This window comes from Jaculus jaculus (assembly GCF_020740685.1).
Source record: "Jaculus jaculus isolate mJacJac1 chromosome Y unlocalized genomic scaffold, mJacJac1.mat.Y.cur SUPER_Y_unloc_1, whole genome shotgun sequence".
Taxonomy (NCBI): domain Eukaryota; kingdom Metazoa; phylum Chordata; class Mammalia; order Rodentia; family Dipodidae; genus Jaculus; species Jaculus jaculus.
Genome location: NW_025423386.1, coordinates 546707 through 555974, shown reverse-complemented (window position 1 = coordinate 555974; position 9268 = coordinate 546707). Strand labels below are relative to the sequence as shown.

Here is a 9268-nt window from a genome sequence, read left to right as displayed (position 1 = left end):
CTCTCTTATAGAAAAAAAAATAAAGATAGCAGTGCGTTAAACACAACCTATATATTCCCCACACTTGATAATTCCCCAAAAGTAATGTGGTCCTGTACCGGAATAAAAGGTAATGTAGGGGTGGAGAGATGGCTTAGCAGTTAAATGCTTGCGTATGAAGTCTAAGGACCCAGTTCGTGGCTTGATTCCCCAGGACCCACATTAGCCAGATGCACAAGGGGGCGCACGCATCTGGAGTTCATTTGCAGTGGCTGGAAGCCCTGGCATGCCTATTTTCTCTCTCTCTCTCTCTCTCTCTCTCTTTTCCTCCCTCCTTCCCTCTTTCTCTGTGTCTGTCGCTCTAAAATAAAATAAAATTAAAGTTTTAACAAGGGTAATGTACCACCGTTTTCAAGGGATATTTAGGAAAATGATTTTTTGTATATTCTTAGGTAGTGGAATATTTTTCATAACCATTTGTTGAGATTCCACATATGGTTAATTACAATAAGAATGAAGGAAATAAAATACATGTCACACAGAAAAGTTCATCTTAACCCCTGCAGACTAGAAGAATTTAATAAAGACATTGTTAGGACTATAAAGGTCCGATTGTTTAAAAAACAAAATGTGAGCCAGGTGTGGTGTTTCACGCCTTTAATCCCAGCACTTGGGAGGCAGAGGTAGAACAATCACAATGAATTTGAGGCCACACTGAGACTACATAGTTGATTCCAGTTCAGTCTGGGCTAGAGTGAGACCCTGCCTTGGAAAAAAACCAAAATTAAACAAACCCCAAAATGTGAAGAAATGCACATGAAGAATCATAATTGTGACTGTATAAAAGAGAGAGAGAGACACAGAAACATGATGAAATCCACTCTGAAAATTCATGTGACACATGGTACCTTCAAGGGCATGTTCTCCACACTAACCACATGGAGATAGCCACAGCCAGCAACACAATCTTCATCATCCTGCCTCTCATCTTGCCTCCCTGCAGCAGCTCAGAGTGACTCTCTTTCTGCAGAGAATCTGGGAGGAAGACACAGTTATATCCCAACTCTGAGATGCGGAAGGATCCCATTGGTCATGGTGAGTGTTTGATTTTCTGTGGCTGAGAGATATTGTTGGGTCTGACCCAGTTGGCTTTATTTCCCTAATTGAATAAGTAAGAAATAAAGAACAAAATGAGCTGAACCCTTACCTTGATGGGCAAAATAAGTCCTCTTAAAATGTCAATGACAGCAACACTTCTCACTCTTCTGTCCTGAATTACATGATGAAGAATGTATTAGAAACTGGTCTCTTCAATTGCTGAACACTTGTAAATATTTTCTATTTATTTATTTCTGAGAGAAATAGAGAAAAAGAAGCATATAGAGAGAAAGAAAGGGCACAGCAGCGCCTCTAGCCACCTCAAACTAATTCCAGAAGCATGTGCCACATGTGCATCTCACTTACATGGGGATTTGAGAACAGAAAGTGGGTACATAGACTTCACAGGCACGGGCCCTAACTGCTAAGCAATCTCTCCAACCCTGCTCTCTCCAATTACTACATAACTTCATTAACTGAGACTTTCAAATCTTAGTTTGCACATTCATGCCTTTGCTCAAAGAGTAATCTGATATCCTTATCACAGATCACAAACATGGATGGACATGCACCACAAAAGACATCAAACCCTGCCACGTTAATGGTCTGCACTAAAGGGAGCTAGTGATTAAAAAGAATGTCTGCTGGGACACCAGTGTCTAAGTCAGTACATGGACCTGGGAGCAGAAGCTTGGTGTCCTGGAGTCCTCTGCCAAGGGGCATTGTATGGGGACTATAGGCCAGAGTCCGGTGGTTGCTACTAGTGTCATGGAGGGATGGCAAAAAGAACAGCTGACAAGAATGGAACATGCAGTCACACTGGGGCCTGGTGGATGTATCAAGCTCTATGCTGCAGCTGTGTTTGGAAGAAATGTACTGAATTTATGGAGCGGTTACAGATATGAAGGGGTTCTAGGGACTGCAGTGAGTTCTGTGGTTCTGTGAGGAGTATTATTGCATGCTGGAGAAGGAAATTATGGATTTCATGGTAAATGGACCCACAATGAATCATGAGCTCTTCTAGCTCTGGCATCTTCTACGGATGCTGGGGTATCATATGCTCAGTTTCTAAGATCTTGGCAATACCTGAGGCTGGAGGAGATACTGCCACTGCAAATGTTTCTGGAGAGCAACAGACTGAATGGAATGCAGTGCAGGGACATATTGAAGATTCTACAGGGTAAGGACACCTACCCCAACCTGGTGTCACTCCAGCTGAAAAAGACAACTATTACTGTGTCTCTGGCCCAGGACGAGAACCTCTGTATCACACACCACTACAACCACAGAAACCCATTCTCCTTTAGAACCACAGACTGCAATATCAACCACTATGTTCTCATCCAGTACTAACTTCTGACCCCTGACCCAAAGGACCAACACAGACCCAAGTTTCACTCTGATCTACACCCCATTCATGATGTATTATAAAAGCTTTGAAAATATTGTTTTTTGTTAACTTTTTATTTATTTATTTTATTGAGAGCGAAAGAGGCAGACAGAGAGAGGGCACGCCAGGGCCTCCAGCCACTGCAAACGAACTCCAGACGCATGCGCCTCCTTGTGCATCTGGCTAACGTGGGTCCTGGGGAATCGAGCCTTGAACCTGAGTCCTTAGGCTTCACAGGCAAGTGCTTAACCGCTAAACCATTTCTCCATCCCAGAAATAGTTTGAATACAAAACCAATACTGTAAGGACAGGGAGAGAGTACATATTTTTCCCCAAGATTATCCTGAGATTGAGCCATATCCCACTGTTTTTTTTTTTTTTTTCCAGACAAGTGATGTAACAGAAAATCTTAATGTTAGTGACCTATGTCAGACTCAGAATCTCAACATGGAGATTTCCATTTCCATCCTTTGGAGCAGATGAAACAGGAAATTCTTCCCCTTGTGTTCTTTTGTTGTTATGCAGAGCAATTTTGAAGTGCACATGTTTCAGGGTGAAAGGGTTTCTTTGCCTAACACCTGATTCTTTGCTCCACTTTTTCTGTCATATCCAAAATCACAATGCACAGTCCCAAGGAATCTCTGTTTGTGTGACATGGAATGAACTCATTGTTCCTGTCAAGGGTTTACACAAGTTTTCTCTGTCCTAGAGTCAGACACTGCTGGGCTGTTTGGCCTGGCTACATTCCACTAATGAAATGATGCTAATTGAGCCACAAGATGAAGTGGAAACTTGATTTGTTCACATCAAGATAACATTGAGATTCAATGGACAAAACATTCGTCCTTACCCTGGAATCCACTGTCATGTAACAGATGGTGAAGCAAAAGGCATGTCCCAATGGATATGTCACTCCATTCACTGAGTCTTTCTAAAGTTGCTCTCCAAGTTTAAGGCTGTTTTTCTTATGCAAGCAAAGCATAATTTCATTACTAACAGCACAAAGTCAATCATCTATGTCCATTGCAAATTAGCTGATATTTGTTTGTGACAAATATTAAAGTAAGACCAGGTCCACACATGTTATTATAATTATAGATATTTCACTAAATAGGAACTCTGCTGACACGTCCCCATGTGTATAGAGTGGGTCAGGAAGAGTGTTCAGTGTATTCTCTGTCCCATGTATAATTTGTTCTTGTGTGTTGTCACTTATAATTCAGTCATGTTGCTAGTGCTAACTTGCAAATTAACAACTCAGGTCAATTCTGTATTGTATAGCATTATGCAAACAGTCTCCAAGTCATTCTCACAATCCTGACTATACCAAGGATATCTGTTCATGTGTAGAACAGTAGTGGGACAAATGTAGAAAATAAGAGAAGCTTTTAGTTACTGGAACACAATATTGTCTCAGACAACAAGAGATTGTAATTTAGTGACCTCACAGTGTCAACTCAGACTTGAGGGGCACACAGCTGAAAGGGAAGATCATCTCTCTTTAAGGCATGTTTCCAGTGAAAGACATAGGAAGAAAGCTTAAGTGAAAAGAATTCCTTAAGGGATTTAAAGAAAGGACACTTATGAAGTTTTATAAATGCTGATGAACAAAAGAGTTTACTATTGTAAGACAGGGAGTACAAAACTTATCCTGTCTTGGGAAAGAAGAGAGGTGTTAGAGTCAAGTTTGAGTTCTGGGTGGCAGTGATTTGGGCTGATGTGCCAACTTAGAACTTAGAAGAAAATAGCAGTGAATATATGCAGACAGCATATATAAAATGATGAAGTGTATCTAGTGCTGGGAGCTAGTACTTGCCAACAGGGCAGGTGCAGAGAGGATTAAAAAATCAACTTTGAATCTCATAATGTAGGTTATGTTATCAGTTAATAAAGTAGACTCATGACGAATGACAATTTCCATGAACTAATGGCAATCCTCCTACATCCACCACACAAGAACTGGGATTAGAGGTGTGGACAACCATACCCAGATCTCAGTTCAGTTGTCTGAATTCAGTAACATGCTATGTTTTAACCTCTTTGTCATATAATCCATATACTTCCTGATTTTCAAATATAAATGTGACAAAGCACAGACAATAATATTTATTCAAAATTCTGCATATTTTTCTACTTCAAAACTGACTGGATCTTACCGCTTACTTCCCCACTGCCAAATGGGCTTTTCTAAAACAAAAGGCAAACAAAAATGTTTCCAAGGTGTGATAAGTACTATGAGATGGGGCCAGTTCATCTAAGTTTCAGTAATACATTATTTTATTCAGAATGCATCGACAGGTATATGAGATCAATTCATTTAATAACAGTGGGAGTTGGTAATACTAAAAACAGTAATGGGAAAAACATGGACAGGTCAGACTGGGTGAAGAATCAAAAATACTCATAAAGATGAGAGAACAATCAGTAATGAAAGATGATTACAAGTCTGTGGTTTTTGACTCTGGTTCCACAGAGACCTAGTTGTTGTAACCATTGTGTATCTTCTTTTAACCTAGAGAATTATAAGTGATAGTCATTTACATGCCTGTGAGGTGATATGGTGAACATGATCAGTGCCAGGGTATAAAGAAATTCATATGGGTGTTGCTGGAACAAAGACAACGTGAATGAATACAAACTAAAACCAATGGGCACTGTCTTTGGGTTATCAAGTACATTTATGCTGGCATATTTTACAGGATCTACTACTTCAGATGACTCTTCTTGTCATGATAGAAGTGTGAGATTCTGTGTTTATAGTGATGCTCCAAACTCACAGTAATTATATGTAACTCTAGGCCACACATGGCAATGATGAGACTCATTGATATATTGTAAGTATACTGTTAATGTGATGTCAGCATTCAAAAGAGAATTAAAATGGTTAATAATCAGATTTCAGATTTCATTTGCTATTAAATTCATTAATTCTTTCTTCATTTAAATAAAATCACTATATAACCTGGACTAACTTCATGTTACATGAATTATAAATATTGCACTAAAACACCATTTATTTCATGCTTTTGTATTAATAATTTTTGTTTTAGTGAATGAATGGATTTCAAGCGTCATTTAACTTGAGCATTTGAAGAGGTGCGAGAGTCATGGTTTAACTTACACAGTCAATATCTCCATTTTGAACATGTGTCTGTAAAATACAACAAAGAGAGGGTAAAGTGGTATGACATTCACTTCATAAATGAAATATTTTTAATCATAAGTATTCTGAATGAGAAATAGCTACAGAGGATGACAGAGATTCTTTAAACTTTAAGCTTTTCCTATGGTATTTTCCTATGGTAGTACAAGAGTGATTCACCTGTCTTGGTGACATCCAGGATATTTTGAATTGGAATTTTCTTCTCATTAATAATCTTGTTATATTCTGTCTGTGTCTCTTCACTGATAGTATGGCAATTTGCTGCATTTCATGGAAGATAATTCAGAAAATATAGCTATTAGGATCCTTTCTAAGGACAAATCCCATCCTAATTAATGAACTATAGGTTGATCAAGCTTTATTTCCACAGTGGCACATTATTCCTTCTGTTCATTATTCCCTCATGTTGATAATGTAACCCAGCAAGGGAAACTTAATTGGAGATCAATTCATACATTCATACATAATTATATCATTTTCTAGATTTTGGAAAAATGACATGAAAGTAATTTCTTCTCTAATATTTGCACTTCTAAAAGAAAGGAATTCTGTAAAGCATATTTAGAATTTTGTGATGATTGGATCTGAGTGTATTAACAACACTGTTTTTATTTTATTTCAATCTATGTTGTGGAATCTATTCTCTACTCTTTGTGTAACAAAATAAATGAAAGAGGAAATCACCTAAAGTGTTCACATAGTCCATGAGTTCTACTATAGATTTTGTAAAAGTTTTACAGACAATTACCATACCTATGCAAAAATATTACTTGATATTAAGACCTTTGTTCTCCCTCCTCCTAAATCTGCCTGCTTTCTGAATCACTATTTCTTCCCAAGTCATTTCTATTGATATTGATGTCCGTATTTTCCTCTTTGTCTCTATTTTCAACAACAAACAAAAGAAAACCAAAAGCCAAAAACTTCACATTTATTTTGACACAATAAATTTTAGTTCCATTATAGAAGAGATGTGAAGTTAACATCAGAAAACATAAATGATTCCACTGTTTTTTTTTTTTTTTTTCTTGTGGAAATAGCCCCAGTCCAACATCCTTTCCTGTGTTAGGTGGCAATACTCAATGACTCCATCATGCAATGATTTGTCATGACCTCACATATACCTGATCTTCAGTGTGAGAATCAGTTTTTGGATATTGTTATATGCATGGTGTGTGTGTGTGTGTGTGTGTGTATGTGTATGAGGAGTATTGCAAGTCTTACTTGGGGGTGAGATCCTTCAATCTTTATATGGATGTCTGTAGAAGAATTGCTATAATTTTGTTTCAAAAGTGGGCTGGAGAGCATGATTCACATAATTCAGAGTTACAGAGGTACTGATACAAAAATACAGAAAAGCAAACCAACAAAACAGAGAATTACATATGTCTTATAAAGTTATGGTAAGGTTTTGTGTTATTATTATTTTTTTGTTTTGTTTGTTTTTCAAGTTATGGTCTTATTTGTTCCCAGGTATACCTTGAATTCGGGATGTAGTCTCAGGGTGCCTTGAACTCACATCAGTCTTCCTACCTCTGCCTGTAGAATGCTGGGATTAAAGGCATGTGCCACTGTGCCTGGCACAAGTTATGGTAAGGTTTTAAGACACATGTGAACACATTCCTATACCATGTTAGATCATGATAACAATGCCTACACAAGCATCCCCAAAGTACCAACGATATGGTATTTTCTCCAAAAGAGAATTAAATTGAATACGTACGTAATACAACAAACACACGTTGATGGTCATATTCATTATAAAAATAGTTGAATTTTAACATCAAAAAATTGGTTGAGACAAAATACACTGAGAAGTAATTCACCTTTGGAACTGAGAAGAAATACGGTTTCAAGATTAGATGACAGTACCATATCTTTTACTTATTTGATTGTTTATTTTTTCTTTATTTAAATTGCGGAACACATGGATAGGAGAGACAGCTTAGTGGTTAAGACATTTGCCTTCAAAGCCAACAGACCGTGATTTAATTTTCTAGGACCCACATAAGCCAAATGCACAAGCTGTCACATGTATCTGGGGTTTGTTTGCAGTGGCTGCAGGCCCTGGAATGCTAATTCTCCCTTTTTCTCTCTCTCTCCCTGCTCTCCTTTTCTCTCTCCCCCCTCTTTCTCAAATGAATAAAAGCAAATAAAATAAAATATGGAATACAGCAGGAATCTGTTTGCCATTCTTGAACAGGGGCCATGTTAATCTAATCTGTATCATTCTGATTTTAGTAAATGTTCTACTGAAGTGAAGAGAATCTTATTTTTCTCATACTATTTTCAACCACATAATCTTAAATAAAAACCGTGTCTCTAATTCAACACATCCCAAATGCCCTACTTACAAAAGATATAAAGCTGAATAATTGTACTCATGTATGTATTGAGGTAATGGTAAGTCCAAGCTGTTAGGTGCAGGTACATGAGCATGAATTTGGTTGCATCACATTAAAACTAAGGTCATTTAAACTCTTAACTACTGGCCTGAAGAGATGCCTTAGAGGTTAAGACCCTTGCATTTGAGACCTAAGTACTCAGGTTCTATTCCCCAGTACCCTCATCAGACAAGTGTAGAAACTGGGGCATGCATCTGGCATTTGTTTGGAGTGACCAGAGGTACTGGAGTGCCCATATTCTCTTTCTCTCTCTTTAGCAAACAATTTTTTTTTGAAGTCCTTAACTGCTGAGTGCCTAAGGACAGCAGTGATATAAATAAAAGTTGGGATGACCTTACTGGAACATATTAACTACATTTGTCATTTACTAATTGTCTGGGTAGAACATATGCTTCCTATATCAATATTTAAAAAATTTAAATACAGATTAAGCTTTGATAAAATCATAGGAGATATAAACAGAAAAAGAAAATATTTAGCCATTTTGTTTCTGTGCCTTAAAAAGCCTATATTGGAACTGCATTAACTATTGACCTAAACTTGAAAACTATGGCTGGATAATGGATACTTAAAATATTTTTATTTGTACACTTTATAGAAGAGAGAGACGGGGGTGGGGGGGGGGGGGAGATTGAGAATGGTCAAGCCAGAGCTTCCAACCATTGCAAATGAGCTTCAGATGTTCCCCATACACTCTGAATCTTGCTTTAAGTGGGCACTGAGTGATTAAACTTTGGCCGATGTGGTTTGCAGGCACAATCCTTAACCTCTGATCCATCTCTTCGGTCTATTTTAAAATATTTATTTATTAGGAGGGCATTGGTAATGCATGCCTTAATCCCAACACTCAGGAAGCAGAGATAGGATAGGAGGATCATAATGAGTTAAAGGCCATCCTGAAATTAAATAGTGAATTCCACATCACCCTTGGTAAGAGTAAGACTCTGTTTCAAATTCCTTCTCCAAAAAATTAAATTATTGATTGATTCATTCATTCATTTTAGAATGAAAAATTGAGAAGTTAGCAGTTAGAATGTTGTAGAGCAATGTTTACTATAGATTCTAAAATCTTATATTAATCATCAAAGTACCTATGGATACATTGCCAATTTTCATTAAAATTGCAGTCATTTCATCAGTCCATGGATTTCCCACAAATTCTAATCAAATACATGCAACAACTTGAAAGCAGGGAGAACATAAACTGTCATGTGTTGATCACATCCCATCCCA

General features: G+C 37.5%; 1 non-coding gene across 1 annotated transcript; it reads right to left on the bottom strand.

Moving 5' to 3' along the window:
• Positions 1–7788: 7788 nt before the first annotated feature.
• On the bottom strand, positions 7789–7898 carry LOC123457150. The gene has a single exon (XR_006634920.1). It is a non-coding gene; the product is annotated as a U6 spliceosomal RNA (small nuclear RNA).
• Between the last annotated feature and the right edge of the window lie 1370 nt (positions 7899–9268).